Source organism: Rattus norvegicus, chromosome 4, assembly GCF_036323735.1.
Source record: "Rattus norvegicus strain BN/NHsdMcwi chromosome 4, GRCr8, whole genome shotgun sequence".
Classification (NCBI taxonomy): Eukaryota; Metazoa; Chordata; class Mammalia; order Rodentia; family Muridae; genus Rattus; species Rattus norvegicus.
Window position 1 is genome coordinate 91,188,247 of NC_086022.1, and position 16,677 is coordinate 91,204,923.

General features: G+C 40.3%; 1 pseudogene; it reads left to right on the plus strand.

Moving 5' to 3' along the window:
• The first annotated feature begins 14,358 nt into the window (after window positions 1-14,358).
• Window positions 14,359-15,655, plus strand: Eno1-ps7 (enolase 1, pseudogene 7; annotated as a pseudogene).
• Window positions 15,656-16,677: the final 1,022 nt, after the last annotated feature.

The following is a 16,677-nucleotide window of genomic DNA, read 5'->3' on the forward strand; positions in this document are numbered from 1 at the left end:
GGGAGGGAGGAAGAGAGAGAGAGAGAGAGAGAGAGAGAGAGAGAGAGAGGGAGGGAGAGAGAGAGAGACTTGATCTGACCTAAGGAGGGACCATGTTTATTTACAGTAAGGGGGCATCTTGTTACCCTCATATGTGGATATCAAAATGCCTGTGCTGGAAGATGGGATTCAGAAATGGGATAAAATTCCTTCTACAGTCTTTAAGGGAAGCTGGGAAGTATAGTCCTTCAGTAGGAAACTCTCATTTCTAACTCTGAGAGGATATAAAAAAAATCCAGGGCATGGGTATTATGGTTTTTGTTGAGAAATTTCTTTGTCTAATGAGATATTTCTGGGTCCATTGAAGAAGGGTTCAGCTGGGTTTATAGCATTGGAAGAGTCTTAAGCTGATCTGATGCAATATATCAGGCAATTTCTACCCTGTATTCCTAAAGAGGAATTAAAATTAATGGCTGAGAACAATTGCTAGAGGACTGTAAGCAGATGATTTGGTCACAGAGTAAAATAGAGATTTCACAGGGAGGTTGAGGGAGAGGGTGAAACAGTAGTGGGAGAAAGTGGTCACAGAGTTAATTTAATAGTGACTGGTCCTATTGCCGGGACTACTGCATCAAAACGAGCTAGCAGAAATAGAATAGATCGAGTGAATATCAAAGGAAGGGAACAGAAGAAAAATAGAGAGAGGACTATTGTAAAGAAGTGGACCTGCCCTGGGGTAGAAGGAATGAAGGTTCTTGTAGTCAGAGTTTCTCCACAGCACCTCAAAGGTCTTTTTCCAAATGCATCTGGAACAATTAGAACTGTTGTAAGGTGAGAGCTATTGAGAGATGTATGGACCATTTTGTTTGGGTATAAGGTAAATTTCAGTAAATAAAGAATTTAAAAGACAGGATAAACATACATATGAGGATAATAAGGTGGAATAAAATGATCCTGAGGTGGGTCTATGATGGGAGGGAACTAGAAGCACAGATGTAGCAGGAGGCTTGGGGTTGAATTTTTTTTCTGGTTTCTGTCTCTAGGCACCACTTCAAGCCAGTTAAGATTCCTTGGCTTGAAAGCAGCATGTGTGGAGGACATAAATTCATCTAAGTCAGATCTCGTCCTTTTTACCTTTGGAGGACTGCATGAGTCAAGGGATCAAGCCGGTCCAAAAAGCTGTTAAGCTGCTCTTCGCTGAGGAGACACAGAGGTTAATTGAAGCCAAGGAAGCTTCAGTTCAGCTGAGTCCCCCAAAACAATGTGCAGAGGTACAAGAAGAGGATGAGGTAGAGCAGTGGTTCTCAGCCTTCCTAAGGCTGCAACCATTTAATACAGTTAGTTGCACATGTTGTGGTGCTCGCCAACAATAAGATTATTTTTGCTGCTGCTTCATAAATATAATTTTGATACTGTTATGAACTGTAATGTAAATATGCTAGTTTTGATCATCTTAGATAATCCCTGTGAAAAGGACATTTGACCCCAAAGGGGAGGCAACCCAGAGGCTGAGAACCAGGGAGTTTATGATCTATGGTCCATTAGTCCCCTTTTTGAGGTCACTCAGACATGTTTTATGGGCATGGGGGAGTCCATTTCCCAGGAATTACTTCAAGGCTGACAGAAGAGCAATGAGAACAGAAGTTAGAGTGCCTCAGAAGAGGGGCCGTCCCAGGGGCCATGATAGTACATAACAGCAAAAATCCAGAGTATAATCCAGGTGCTAATAACTGTAGAACTTTGTGGGGAGCATTAAGAGACAAAGTTACATGAGGGAAACTTCTACATCAAGATTAACATAAAACATTATACGGTTAGTTATAAAGTTAATTTAAAGTTAAATGCAATTGATGGGGTGGAGGGTCATGACCAGAGTTCTGAGGAACAGTAAGGTAACTACAAGTGACTGCTTCCATCAGACTCCTGCATAAGGAACAAGCAGCTGGAAACTTTGTAAAAGATGTCAGTTAGAGCCACCACCTAAGGAATGACTCCAAACAGAAAGTATCTAAGTGGTATTTCATACATAACAAAACAATCTTTGAGTATTTGTTTTATGTATTAGCAATACTAGCTATTATTGGTGAACAAAACAAGACTACCTTAAGTAAAAGAAAATCTTTGAGTTAGAAACAAATTGATAAGGCAAAGTTTCAAAAAATGGAAACTATTACCTTAAATAGCCATATGAAATATTTGAAAATATGCCAGTATGGATTTTAACAAAATCTCAAACATTAAATTTTACCAATAAGGAATTGGGAGCTAGATGCTGCGATAAAAGCACCCAGATGCACTTTCTCCACAGAGAAAGGGTTTTTCTCCTCCATGCTGGCATTTCAAAAACCCTCAAACTGAATGTCCCTCCTTTCTATTTCCTGTGTGTGTCTCTATCCATCCTCCCAACTTCCTCTTACTTGTTAATTTTTCTATGTTCATTTCCTGTCAACTAGTTGATTGCTCCACTGCTTGCCCTCTGGTTAATTTTATTTAATCCGGTTTACAATGAACAGAAAACACTTGTATTAAAGATGTATGCTAGGGTTGAACCATACCACAATTAGAAACAGGTTTTTCAAAAATACAAAATAATCTCAAAGGTTCACAGTGTGATCAAATATCCTGTAACACAATACATATTTTTGTCAACATCAATCATTATTCCTATATTCCAGCAGATAATTGTAAGATTTTTAATTTATAATTTAAAATATATACAATCAGGAGACAGTGATGCATTGTTTTCTCCTAAACTGGTACTTTTTTAGAACACAGTGGTTCTCAACCTTCCTAATTCTGTGACCCTTTAATATAGTGCCTTATACTGAGCCACTACCCAAAGACTATACATGTACTGACCCTGGGCTCCAACTGTATAGGTAGCAATGAATAGCCTAGTAAGGGCACCAGTGGAAGGGGAAGCCCTTGGTCTTGCCAAGGCTGGACCCCCAGTGAACGGGATTCTTGAGGGGAGGGCAGTAATGGGGGAAGGATGGGGAGGGGAACACCGATGTAGAAGGGGAGGGGGAGGGTTTAGAGGGATGTTGGTCTGAAAACCAGGAAAGGGAATAACATTTGAAATGTAAATAAGAAATAACCAATTTAATAAAGAAAAGTTGGAAAAGCAAATATATATACATATATATATGCACATATATATAGTGCCTTATGTTGTGGTGACCCCCAATCATAAAATTATTTCGTTGCTACTTCGTTTTACTACTGTTATAAGTTGTAATGTAAACATCAGTCTTTTCTGGTAGACTTACCCCTGTGAAAGAGTTGTTCAATCTGAGACCCACAGGTTGAGAACAATTGATTGCTCCAGACCATCCTAAGTTACTATCCAAGTTAGTGATGCCATGTTAAGAGTAAACGATTCATTTTACAAAGATTTATAAAATTAGCCTATTAACAGGACCTTTAAAATCATACCTCTACGTTTCCATTCCATAGAACCAACCAACAGATGAAAGATGAAAACCGTCAGTCATATGAAGTCTGTAATAAATAACTTACATGTAACATGGACTGATTTAGCAAAGAAGACTGAGGTCAACTCTGTTCTTCTTTATGGACAGATCTCTAGGTCACCATAAAGCATATTACTTAACATCCCTCAAGTAGATTGCTGAGAGGCATAATTTGTAATATAAGATGACAAAATCAAGTGAGCTTTTGGATTTGGACTTTCTTAGAAAGCATCCCACCCTCACTGAAAATGCATGTACACTACTTGTAGAGTTAAAAGTAAGAGAGCAGGCAAGGACCCAGGAGCTCTGTATCTGGCCAGAGCCCAAATTATATTCCCAAAGCACTGCAGATGAGCGAAGGTTGGTCAGAATCTCCTTCCTCTGAGTCATCTTCTCCTGAATGATCTGAGCGTATAGGATTGTGACAGGACAATACAGATGATTCTCCACCTTGTCTTCTTGCTAAGGCTATTTCAGATTTAAGTAAAATTTGACCTCCTTTGTAGAGAACCCCATAGAAATTTACCAAATTATATTTCAGGGACCTGAAGTGACAATACCTCAGCTACCTTATCTTAGCTTTTGTTAAACTTCTTGCTTCTGGGCAGCCCCACTGCAGCTGCTGAGCAAGATATCAGAATGCATTTATTTTTCTTTCAAAAAACCCATGCTCTGGATGCTCAGGGTACCATTAGGTCTCCAATACCCTAGTGTAGTCCCAACCACAGCCAGCTAGAATTAAAACTTTCAGTTGGCTATAAACTGTACCTGAGTAGTCATCTTTGATTGGTTCCCTATAAAGTATATCACTTAATAGAATCACTCACCAACTCTACGGACATGAAATCAACTGTCAAAGAAACCCATACCATGTGGATATTCTGAATAAGTTTCCAAAGCTGTGAGTTGGGTGAGACTCTCTGGCATCCATTTAATAAGGGAACATGAGTGGTTAGTGTAGAGACCCTGAAATTAGCTTTTGCTAAGAGGAAAAATTGATCAAAGTCAAAGGGCATTCTAATTGAACTAGCGTATAGATACCATAGTACCTGGGCAGTAAGCTATGATGGTTTGCATATGCTTGGCCCAGGAAGTGGCATTATTAGAAGGTGTGGCCTTGTTGGAGGAAGTGTGTCACTGTGGGGTGGGCTTGGAGACCCTCCTCCTATCTCCTCCTAGAATGCTGAGGCTGTTCCTGGCTTCCTTTGGGAACTCAGCTCCTCCTGCACCATGCCTGCCAGGATACTGCCATGCTCCCGCCTTGGTGATAATAGATTGAGCTTCTGAACCTATAAGCCAGCCCCAATTAAATGTTGTCCTTTATAAAACTTAAATTGATCATGGTGTCTTCTCACAGCAATAAAACCTTAACTAAGACATAAGCCTATGAACAAGGCTCCCCTATGTACAGCATTCTCATATGGCAGTTCAGGAGATATTGAACAGGGCAGGAGTAATTGCTTTTTGGCTCTCTGTTGTTTGAGACATTTAGGATGTGGTGTGTATATGCTGAGATACTCTGTTGTGAAGAGAATCAATTCCCTTATCAAGTACAATATGAGGAGTTATGCACTTTTATACAAGAAGAAACTTTCTGGTCAGGACCACACAGCCAGAGTTGTTTAAGCTTATTCTAGTAGGATGATACTCCATCCAAGGGAAGTACTTGAGCCAAGGGATTCTTGCCATGCAATTATACTATAAATTTAACCCATTTTACTCAAGTCTCTAATCTTTAATAACCATTTTTAAATATATCTGACTTTTAATATTATTTTACATTAAACAAACTTTAAGGTTACTTTAGATTTATTTTGATTTGTTTTGAGCTTAATTTTGAATTAATGCAGAATACTATATGATTAGGGATAATAGATAAAAAAGTTCTCTCTCCCACTATATAAATCCAGTACATTTATATTCTCAGTATGGTTGATCATTAACTTGTATATCTTATCTTTAATAGTTTATAATTAGGAAATAACTCCTTTATAAGATTAGGATTTTTAATATTATTCCAATTTCAGTTTAAGACATGAAAATTATAATTCTGGAATTAAAGATCTTTTAAAATCAAAATGAAGTTTAAACAATAAATATAGTCCACAGAGAGACTGGTTACCTCATTTTATGGACTCTTTTGTAATGTAATTTTTATAAATGCCATTTTAAAAATATGAGCCAGTTTCAAAGCCTGGTGTTGCTTACTTAGACTAGTAAAACAGAAACACAATAATAAGCAGAGACCTTGATTGTTCTTGTTAATCTATGGGTATTGTCTTAGCTGATTTATAACGTGGTTATCTTAACCAAGCTAGTGGTGAAGTCATATGGGGGCTGAGTTGTCTGGCTACCAAGATGGTGATTGCCACATGGTTGTTGTTTACTTCAAGGTGGGCTTAAGTAACTAACCAAGATGGCAGCAAGTCATGTGATACTGTGAGGTGATCTCACCAGGCCCATACCCCTTCCAACACAAGAGTTGAATCCAAGTTATATGCATGGTATGTTATATAGAAAATTAAGATTATCTATACATCCTTTCTCAAACACACTCAATAAACTTATAAATCCTAAACCACAAGAAGTTCAAGTTTTAACAAAACTTTTAAAGATAATTTTAATAACCAAGAAAAAGGGGAGAATTTAGAGAGTTAAACACTTTTTTCCCTCCATTTTTATTAAATTGGGTATTTCTTATTTACATTTCAAATGTTATTCCCTTTCCTGGTCTCCAGGCCAACATACCCCTGGCCCTTCCCCCTCCCTTTCTATATGGGTGTTTCCCTCCCCATCCACTCCCCATTACTATCCACCCCCCAAAAATCCCATACACTGGGGGGTCCAGCCTTGGCAGGACCAAGAGCTTCCCCTTCCACTGGTGCTCTTACTAGGCTATTCATTGCTGCCTATGAATTTGGAACCCAGGGTCAGTCCATGTCAGCTTTAGGTAGTGGCTTAGTCCCAGGGAGCTCTGGTTGGTTGGCATTGTTATTCTTATGGGGACTCAAGCCCCTTCAAGCTCTTTCAGTTCTTTCTCTGATTCCTTCAACAGGGGTCCCGTTCTCAGTTCAGTGGTTTGCTGCTAGCATTCGCCTCTGTGTTTGACATATTCTGGCTGTGTCTTTCAGGAGAGATCTACATCCGGCTTCTGTCAGCCTGCACTTCTTAGCTCCATCCATCTTATCTAGTTTGGTGGCTGTATATGTATGGGCCACATGTGGGGCAGGCTCTGAATGGGCGTTCCTTCTGTCTCTGTTCTAAACTTTGCCTCCCCATCCCCTCCTATGGGTATTTTACTATTCAGCTTTCAAAAACAATGACTTCATGAAATTCATAGGCAAATGGATGGAACTAGAAAATATCATCCTGAGTGAGGTAACCCAATCACAGAAAAGCACACATGGTATGCACTCATTGATAAGTGGATATCAGCCCAAATGCTCAAATTACCCTAGATGCACAGAACACATGAAACTCAAGAAGGATGACCAAAATGTGAATGCTTCACTCCTTCTTTAAAAGGAGTTAAACAATTTTAACCTGTATGTAAAATCAATTCTTAGTTCCTCTCAAGCCCAAAGTACCTTTTCCTGGGCTGTTTGGTTTTGCTCCCATTTTTTCCATCACAGAGTCAGGCGGCCAGCCTGACCAAGGACAGAAACTATGGAGGAAACTTTTCAACAGACATGCTTGGGTCAGAGGCAGATGGACCAAATCCAAGTCTAGAGCCAGTATCTTCAGTAAAGTAGAACAGCATGAAACAATTTTCCAGTATTATCCAACCCCAAACATATTTGAACCTTTGAAAGATTGAACATAGTGATAAACACATCCGTAACCAATTTGTGTGTGTCTACAGAGCGAGCAGACAATTTGCAAAGCTATTAAGGATGTAGGCAGGATTGTCCAGACTTGGAGAGGAAGAAACACAAGTAGCCCAAAGGCATAAGGCAAAAGGGCTCCGTGCTATTTTAGAACAAGTTTGAAGGGCCACAAGAAACTGTATTCTGGCACTAAATTTTATTGTAGAGCAGATACTGGAAAAATTTTTAAGTGAGCTGGGGTTTTATAAGAGAAAGGAACTTGGGGCCAAATTGCCATTTCATCTTAAAGGAGTTACCAAAGGAATTAAGGAGCTAAAACCTCTAAGTTCTGAAATTAGAGCAGCTGTAGCCATTGTCTAAGGTATGCTGAGGCCAAATTTGCATCGAAAAGCATCCGAACAAGCCAAAGGAATGTTTTTCAATACAGAAAAAAAAAGGGGGGAGGGGGTCATGACTAAACATAGGACCAACAAACAGAGCTCAGTGTTCAATTGCATGGAGTGCCCTCTATGTATGGAAATGACAAAATTCTCTTGGCATCTTGGCACTTAAAGTGGTGTCCTGAACCTATATAACCCCAGCGTTTAGCAGCTACAAGGCCAGTAGAAGGTTATCAAAGCTTTCTGCTGAATGAGTGGTCTCAAAGTCAATAATGTCTCCTGTGGGGGTTGGGGATTTAGTTCAGTGGTAGAGCGCTTGCATAGCAAGCTCAAGGCCCTGGGTTCAGTCCCCAGCTCAAAAAAAATAAAATAAAATAATAATAATAATAATAATAATAATAATAATAATAATAATATAATAATGTCTCCTGTGCCTTTGGGTTTGCTTGTGGTGAAACTCCAGTGAGCTCTGAAGCCTAAGGCACCTCTGACTTAGATTACTTTGTTCTAGCATTTTGCCATATTACATCCATGTATTACTTGAATACAACATGGTACCCTGTAGAGAGCTGTGACGTGCCGTGCCTCAAAGATGGCGCTGGTTTCTGCCTTCCACCCTCCCAACGGTGAGCACTCCTTGCAGTAAACAAGTCCTTATTTGGCTATGTCTGCCTGGTCTGCTAGCTTCCACATAGTGACAGCCTATCTACATGACCCACGTGGCTTGCTAGGACTGGCCAGTGCTAGCTATTTAAGTGTGGTGCAGGGCATTCCCCCGGGGGGGGGAGGGAATCAGAAGAGATAGAGGTCAGAAGATTGTATCAAGGTTCCTGAGTAAAACTGCTTGAAGAAGATCTCCTGTGGCCCTGTCTTCCTTGCTGGTCGAGGTTGGGCGCGGCAGTATCCCACTTAGATCTGACTATATCAGGGCAGTGAGGTGAGAGATAGGGCAGAGAGTGGAAAGAAAAGGATGCCTGGGAGAAACAGGGAGCATGTGAGAATGAGGGAGATTGGTCCATTGGTGGGCTTGAGTTGCTAATAGGCTTGGATTGTGTATCCTAAGTTTTGTCTCCATATGTTAGATTATTTGTCAAATGCAGCTGAAGAGAGAAAAGGCAAAAAGGCTTGGCTGACCATAGCCTGAATCATGTTTATTCACAAAAGGGAGGCTCTTGTCTCTCCTGTGTGCAGACGCTCAAAATTCCGAAAGGGGAAGATGAGATGAGCTCCTTTACAGGGCCAGAAGTTGGCAGAAATAATTTTGTGGTCTGCAAGGGAGACAGGGAAGGGTAGCTGTTCAGCAGGAAATTGGCAATCATTGATGCCTACAGTTTCTAGAAATTTGGAGCATTTTGAGTTTAAGATTTTCCGATTAGGCTTGCTCATGCTGCATATCCCAAAATTAAATACAGTGGGCATGATCATTTTACTACCATGGGATTTAGTGATTCTTGAAAAGCATGAAAAACCAATAAAACAAAAACAAAAACCATGAATATTTGTGCTATATGTTTTTAAAAGAGATGTTTATCAGAGAAGAGAGTTTCATAAAAACATATACACATAAATAAGTTTATAAAAAGAAAAGAATAGAAAAAAGACCCCATGGAATTTTGTATATATTTACATTTATTGCAATGCGTATTCCTTTCTATGCTTTATTCGAGCTAATATAGTGTATATATGCATACATATAAACTAAATTATGTAGCTTTTCTATATTATACATGTAAATGTACATATATGTGTGTATATGTATGTGTGAATGTATAAATTTATATAATGAATAGATTCTTATGCACGTATTGGGAACATTATACATAATATATGAGGCCTGGTAGATATAATATGCTATTATGCCAGAGTGATAATAAATATCCTCATGCTTTTGCAATTTTAAATAAGTTTGTAATGATATTTTATAAAATAACATCTATTTACAATTTCCTGCATCAGACCTCCACAGTATACTCTGTTGGAACTCACAGCCTTCTGTTTGTGTATTGCCATAACGTTAATTATGCTTTGTCATTCTAATGGCAAATACCTTCTCAAATAGCTTTTCCTTTTTCAATTTTGTATTGAAATATATCTACTCATGCATAAATTTAGTTTAAAATGTAATTTTCAAATCTAACAGTCATATTTACTTACAACTCATTTCATTTGTCCATTTGTGATAAAATAATGAATTGGTAAAGCAAGGAAAAACTTGTATACCTTGACTAAACAAAATAGGTCATTAACAAATAGGAAAAGTGGTAATCTATCTGCCTTTGGTGCGACATGCTTCTAGAGAATTCTACAGTAGTGATGAGATCAGGATGGTCAGATGAGCCCAAAGTAGTAGTTCTGAGAAAAGCTTGAGGCCCCCAAAGGAGAGGGGAGTTCTGTTCCTGGTTTCTTATTATTTCTTCTAAATAAGAACCTGTGCCTCTAGAGAGTGAGAGACCTTGGAACACTCATCCATAAATGGGATTCCTCCACCAGATCCCTCTTCTCAGAGCTCAAGGAACCCTGGGGAAGAGGATGTGAAAGAGTGTATTTGAATGGAGGACATCAAGAAACAGACTCTAAATCAACCGAACTCAGAGTCTAAAGATGCATGCTCAGGTTCTGTGTGGGTCTGCACCAATTCGTCTGTACTGGTATATGATGGGTTCCAGTTCAGTGGTTTTGTGGGATTCCTGAGTGTGTGAATGAGTGGATTCCTGGTTCTTGTGCCTTCTCTTGGGGTCTTTTCTTTATGTTGCTTTGTTTTGTTTTGATTGTGATCATTTTTGTTTTGTTTTATTACATTATTGTATTGTTATATTGTTAAAATGAGTAAATATATGAATTACACTGAGACATTTGGAGGGGGGAAAGAACCTGTGCCTCAAAGCTACATGCAACTATGCAAGTGAAGAAGAGACACCTGAGTACCTTGTCATTGGGCCAGATGGACCAACTAGTTTATGCCCTGGTTTACAATGCACACTATTCATTCTTTTCCTGGTTTCTTCAAAATTTTTTTCTTGGAACTCACTATGTGAACCAGCCTGGCCTTGAACTCAAGAGATCCACCTGCTTCTGCCTTCTTAGTGCTGGAATTAAAGGTGGAGGTCAACATTCCTGACCCCTGAGTTCTTTAAATGTTCCCAGACTAGCAGTAGCCTCCTGGTACCCTTGGTCCTGAGACCTGTGAATGAAATTCTCTGAGAAGAAACTGGGTGGGGCCATCAGCAAAAAATTCCTAGATTGAGTTTCTGTGACTATAGAGACTAATGAATTGGATTTTCAGTCCTGTGAAGAGATCAAATTTCAGGTAACGGCAGAAGATAAATACTTTACCTTGGGCTAGTTTTATCTTCTGGAACAGTCATTCCTTGCTCTACTCTGTATCTGAGCACCTTGTGAACTAACACCAGAGCATTCATTCTAGACTCTGCCCCACAGTTATCTAGCAACAGCCCTGACTCACTATAAAGAAGCTGTTTGGCCCCTCCTCACACTTTGAATCCCTTAGACTCTTATCCTCTTACTCTTTTATTTTCTTACTCTCTTTCCTCTCTGTCCCTTCTCTCCCCATTCCCCTCCCCACACCTCTCTCTCTCTCTCTCTCTCTCTCTCTCTCTCTCTCTCTCTCTCTTTCTCTCTCTCTCTCTGTGTGTGTGTGTGTGTGTGTGTGTGTGTGTGTGTGTGTTTTCATGGCCAGTCTCCTCCTCCTTCTCCTCCTCCTCTCCCTCTTCCTCCTCCTCCTCTTCCTCTCTCTCTCTCTCTCTCTCTCTCTCTCTCTCTCTCTCTGCCTTTCTCTTTCTCTATTCTCTCCTCAACTCCCCTCCCCATCCATTGTGTGACTCACAGGGAAGGGATGTCCCAACATGGGCCCACAGAGGCAACCCCTTCCACCCCACCATACTAGGCCTCTACCAAACATATCCTGGTTCTTTCCTTTTTATAAAACACAATAGTGATAATAAAGGAAAAACTCTGAGAAGCTATTAATTTAGTAGAACATTAGTTTCCACCAAAGCAAAAGCTAAGAATATCATCAGATATGATCTTAGGCATATATAATAGCTTCCCTGTCTCATTGTACTCTCCTCCCTTGTGAACCCACCAATATATTTTAAGCTTGTCTTGCTCTATGGCTTTCTTTGTTCTCTAAAACTATTTTAAAAATGCTTTAAAAACTGCTTGCACATTAGAACATGGAGTTTGCAGTAACCTAAATTTGTGTCTCTGTGCCATGGTCACTCAAGATAGCTCAGAATAAACTATTGTTACAGGGAGCTCACTAGAGATGACCATTTAGACACAGTTTATAGCCAATTAAAAGTCTTTAATCCAGCTTGTATTTAAGAACCAAGTGTCACATCAAGAGTATAGGTTAAGAGATGTTTATAGGCATAACCCACCTCCTGGTATCTCACTTGTCACCTGATGGGGGAGGTTTATTGCAAGCAAGTAGTTCAACAGAAGTTCTGATAAATTAGCTGGGCCCTTGGGTTCCTAGAATAGAGTTGGATAATTTTCGGTGAGATTTTCTGTCAAAGAGATCAAACTTTACTTAAACCTAAAATGGTCTCAGCAACCATAAAAGATGGAAGAACATCCGCACTGTCTCACCCTGTCACGGTTGAGACGTGTCACTCTATATGACAAACCTTTCACTCTTCTGTAGTACTAAGCCTTTCTCACATCTTTAAGATTTAGAGTATACTTTCTTTTAACTAAACCTAATTCCATGGACCTGTGCCATGTGTCTGATAAGTGTTTGTATGTATCCTTGGTTGTTTTCATGTATTGTTTGTATTAAAGAATTTTAGCAAAGAGTGATCACAGTTTTTTTTTTAATTCTTTTTTATTTTGGTTGTTTGTTAAACTATTTGAATATAATGATCATATATTAAGCCCTGGAAAATAGCATACTATTTTATAAAATTGAGTACTCCAAATATTTTAACCTGTAAATGATATCTTTGATGATATTAAATGTCTTATAAATCTTCATTGATATGTACATACATTTTGATAGGATTTCCCTCCAAAACAGATTCTAAATATCACCTATGGAAATTTTTATCTTATTGATATATAATTGGTAACAGAAAACTAATGATTCTTCAAAATATTTTTTATAAAAATAGAGAATCTAAGGTTTTTTATTAAGGTTGAAATGTATAGATATATGCATACTAGATGTTTATGATATATATTAAAAGATCTTCATGCCCTATATTTCTTAACAAATAATGATGGTCAAAATCTTGGTTTATTAAAGTATATCTTATATATGATTACATATGTAAATTATCTGTCTGCATGTGGTTATATTTTATGTACTTATTGCCAAATTGGCTTATAAGTAAATGCTGATATAAATTAAAATTATTAACTTGGTTTGGTTTCATTTTAGTTCAACGTAAACTAAAATTTTAAGAAATAAAATAATAATAAAAGATAAAAGTATATTTAATCAATATGGCCATTCTGGTGAAATAAATTAATGAAATGAGTGCTCCATTTAAAAGGGAGTTTTTTGCATCTGGAAGAGTTCAGATCATAGAGAAAAAAAACACCAACTGGTCCTGGGCTATTTGTGAAGGAAGGAAGAATAACAAGGAATAGTGGAGATTATGGGCTGGGCGGCCAGAGACTAGAGAAGGATCTGGATCAGCCTTGGGGCTCTGATAGTGTAGGAATAATGGGGCAGATAAGAGGGGCCATGAGAGTACAGAGCTTTGAAATGTATGACAGGTATGTGTGATTAGGGCCTTGAGGGGTCTGAAGGGTAGCACTGGCTTTGACATACTGATAGGCACAATTGGTATATCCAGTAGAAAACCTCAAGTCCCTCCTGCCAGAAACAAAAGGAACTATTCCTCTAGCAGAGGAAAAAGTTTCTGAGGAATGCTGGCTTTTACCTAGCCACCAAAAACAAAACAAAACAAAAACAAACAAACAAACAAACACACCTTCTATAGTCTCACTAGATTCAGTTTTGGACCAAGTCAGTGGGCCTGTCCTTTTCAGGGGGAAATGGGGTACCATTTGGACTTGACACACAGAAAGCTGTATGTCCTAGCATCTGGAGTCTTTCAACAGTTAACTGCCAGAGTGCTTGTTTTCAGCAGCAAACAATGGACTCAGTTGGACAGTTTCAGCTCTCAGAGGAAATCAGTGTACAAGAGGCCAAAATTCACTTGGAGATGACAAACTGAAAACCAGGAAGCCTTGAGCTCCCAAAGCAAATAGGGAGTCTCAAACTAGTCACCTGTCCTATGAAAGACCAGGCTTTCAATATTAAAAAGAAATATGTAAACTTGTGTCTCCCAATAGTTTTCGGGAGATCAGATTAATCAGCAAACTCACTGGCAAAATTTGAAATGGGAAGCAAAGAAACTGCATGGGCTGTCAAAATGATTCAGTGCTTAAGAGTATGGGCTTCACTTCTAGACGACTCAGATTCAGTTTCCAGTGTCTACCATAGTCATCTGCAATTTCGATTCTAGAGTATCTGACACACAAACGTACAAATCATCCACACCCATAAAGCAATAATTATCATAATAAATACTTTTTAAAGTAATTGCAAAGGAATGTAACTGACGGAGCCCACAGCAATGTCTCCAGGATTGAGCAACTAGCTTCCTATCTACTTAAACATGTTGTATAAGAAATTTTAGGCTCTCCTTTCTTTGCAACAGTCAGAAATTTACCATGTCTATTCTCAAGATCCATGTCAGAGAGATCTTTGACTCCTGTAGGAATCCCACTGTTGAGGTGGATCTGTACACAGCAAAAGGTCTCTTCTGAACTGCTGTGCCCAGCAGTGCATCCACTGGCATCTACAAGACCCTAGAACTCCGAGACAATGATAAGACTCACTTCATGGGGAAGGCTGTCTCAAAGGCTGTTGAGCACATCAATAACTCTATTGCACCTGCTCTGGTTAGCAAGAAACTGAATGATGTGGAAGAAGAGAAGATTGACCAGGTGCTGATTGAGATGGATGGCATCGAGAATAAATCTAAATTTGGTGCAAATGCCATCCTGAAGTGTCACTGCCTGTCTGCAAAGCTAGTGCTGTGGAAAAGGGGGTGTCCCTTTACCATCACATTGCTGACTTGGCCGGCAACCCTGAAGTCATCCTGCCAGTTCCAGCTTTCAATGAGATCATCAACTGTTCCCACACAGGCAACAAGCTGGCCATGCAAGAAGAGTACATGATCCTGCCTGTGGGGGCATCCTGTTTCCGGGAAGCCATGCGCATTGGAGCATAGGTTTACCACAACCTGAAGAATGTCATCAAGGAGAAGTTGGGAAAGACACCACCAATGTGGGTGATAAGGGCGGATTTGTACCTAACATCCTGGAGAACAAAGAAGACATGGAGCTGCTGAAAACTGCAACTGCAAAAGCTGGCTACACTGACCAGCTTGTCATCAGCATGGATGTGGCTGCCTCTAAGTTCTACACAAGTATAACCTGGGCTTCAAGTCTCCAGATGACTCCCAGAGGTACATCACACACGACCTGTACAAGTTTTTGATCCAGGACTACCCAGTGGTGTCCATTGAAGACCCCTTTGACGAGGACGACCGGGATGCTTGGCAGAAGTTCACAGCTAGTGCAGGCATTCAGGTGGTGGGTGATGACCTCACAGTGACCAACCCTAAGTGGATTGCGAAGGCTGCAGGTGAGAAGATCTGCGACTACCTCAAAGTGAGCCAGATCAGCTCTGTGGCTGAGTCTCCGCAGGCTCAGAGACTAGGTGTAAGCTAGCCTAGTCCAATGGCTGGGGTATCATGATGTCCCATCAATCTGGGGAGACTGAGGACACTTTCATCGCTGACCCAGTTGTGGGGCTGTGCATGGGACAGATCAAGACTGGTGCCCCTTGCTGATCTGAGTGCCTGGTCAAGTACATCAGATCCTTAGATTCGAGGCAGAACTGGGCAGCAAAGCTAAGTTTGCTGGCAGGTCCTTCAGAAACCCGCTGGACAAATAAGGCATGGACTGGAGATCCCTGTGAGAGATGGCATCTTAAGGCAGATAAGAAAATTAAAAATTCCAGGGCATCTAGTACTGACTCATTCACCAGCCCTCCAAATGACTCCAGACGTTAGTAAACAAGTAACGAGCCCTACTCCTGTCATATTGTCCAAGTCCTTATTGTATACTACTCTAGTCATTGTGTCCTGCAGATAGAGTTCCAGCGAGCTGGAGCAAAGCCTATCCAGATGTTTATCAGGTACAGGAGTTTCATCAACTCTAACAAACATTTACCCTAAAAGGACAAAGAAGAGGCCTGCTTTGGGAACAATGAGGACAACCTGACCTTCCTCCAGCCTCAATAGCCCTGCTCCAGGAACTAGCTGACCATAAAACACTATCATGAGGACAATCCTGTGACTTTGAGAGTTTCCCCTTGTGACATTTTTTTTTCTTTTTTTCGGAGCTGGGGACCGAACCCATGGCCTTGCGCATGCTAGGCAAGCACTCTACCACTGAGCCAAATCCCCAACCACGTGACATTTTTGGTATTTCCTTCTGACATCCCCCCATCTCCTGGAGCTTGTGACTTCTTCCTTTAAAAAGCCCTTCTCCCAGCCACTCGGGGTCGACACCTCTGTCTCCTGCGTGGGATATGTGTCGGCCCGGAGATCTCCATAATAGATCTCCGTAATAAACCTCGCCTTTGCGTATTACATCCAAAATGGTCTCTCTGTGCCTGGGGTCCGCAACTTCCCGGGACTTGAGTAAGGGTCTCTCTTCGGGGATCTTTCACCTGGAGCTACCAGATCCTCTGTCCCTGATGTCATCCAGGTGGCTCAAGACTGGCCCAGTGCTTGCCTCTCCCATTGCACTGCTTCCTTGGTTGTCCAAGCTTTACAAAGTGGTCACATGATTGGTGTGAATCATTGCTTCTGTCACCTGACTTCCCAGGTAGTGTCTGGAGCCCTCAGAACTCCAGTGTAATCTCTAGGGTGCCCACCATCAAGACCCCTTCCCCAGTGGTTTACATGCAAA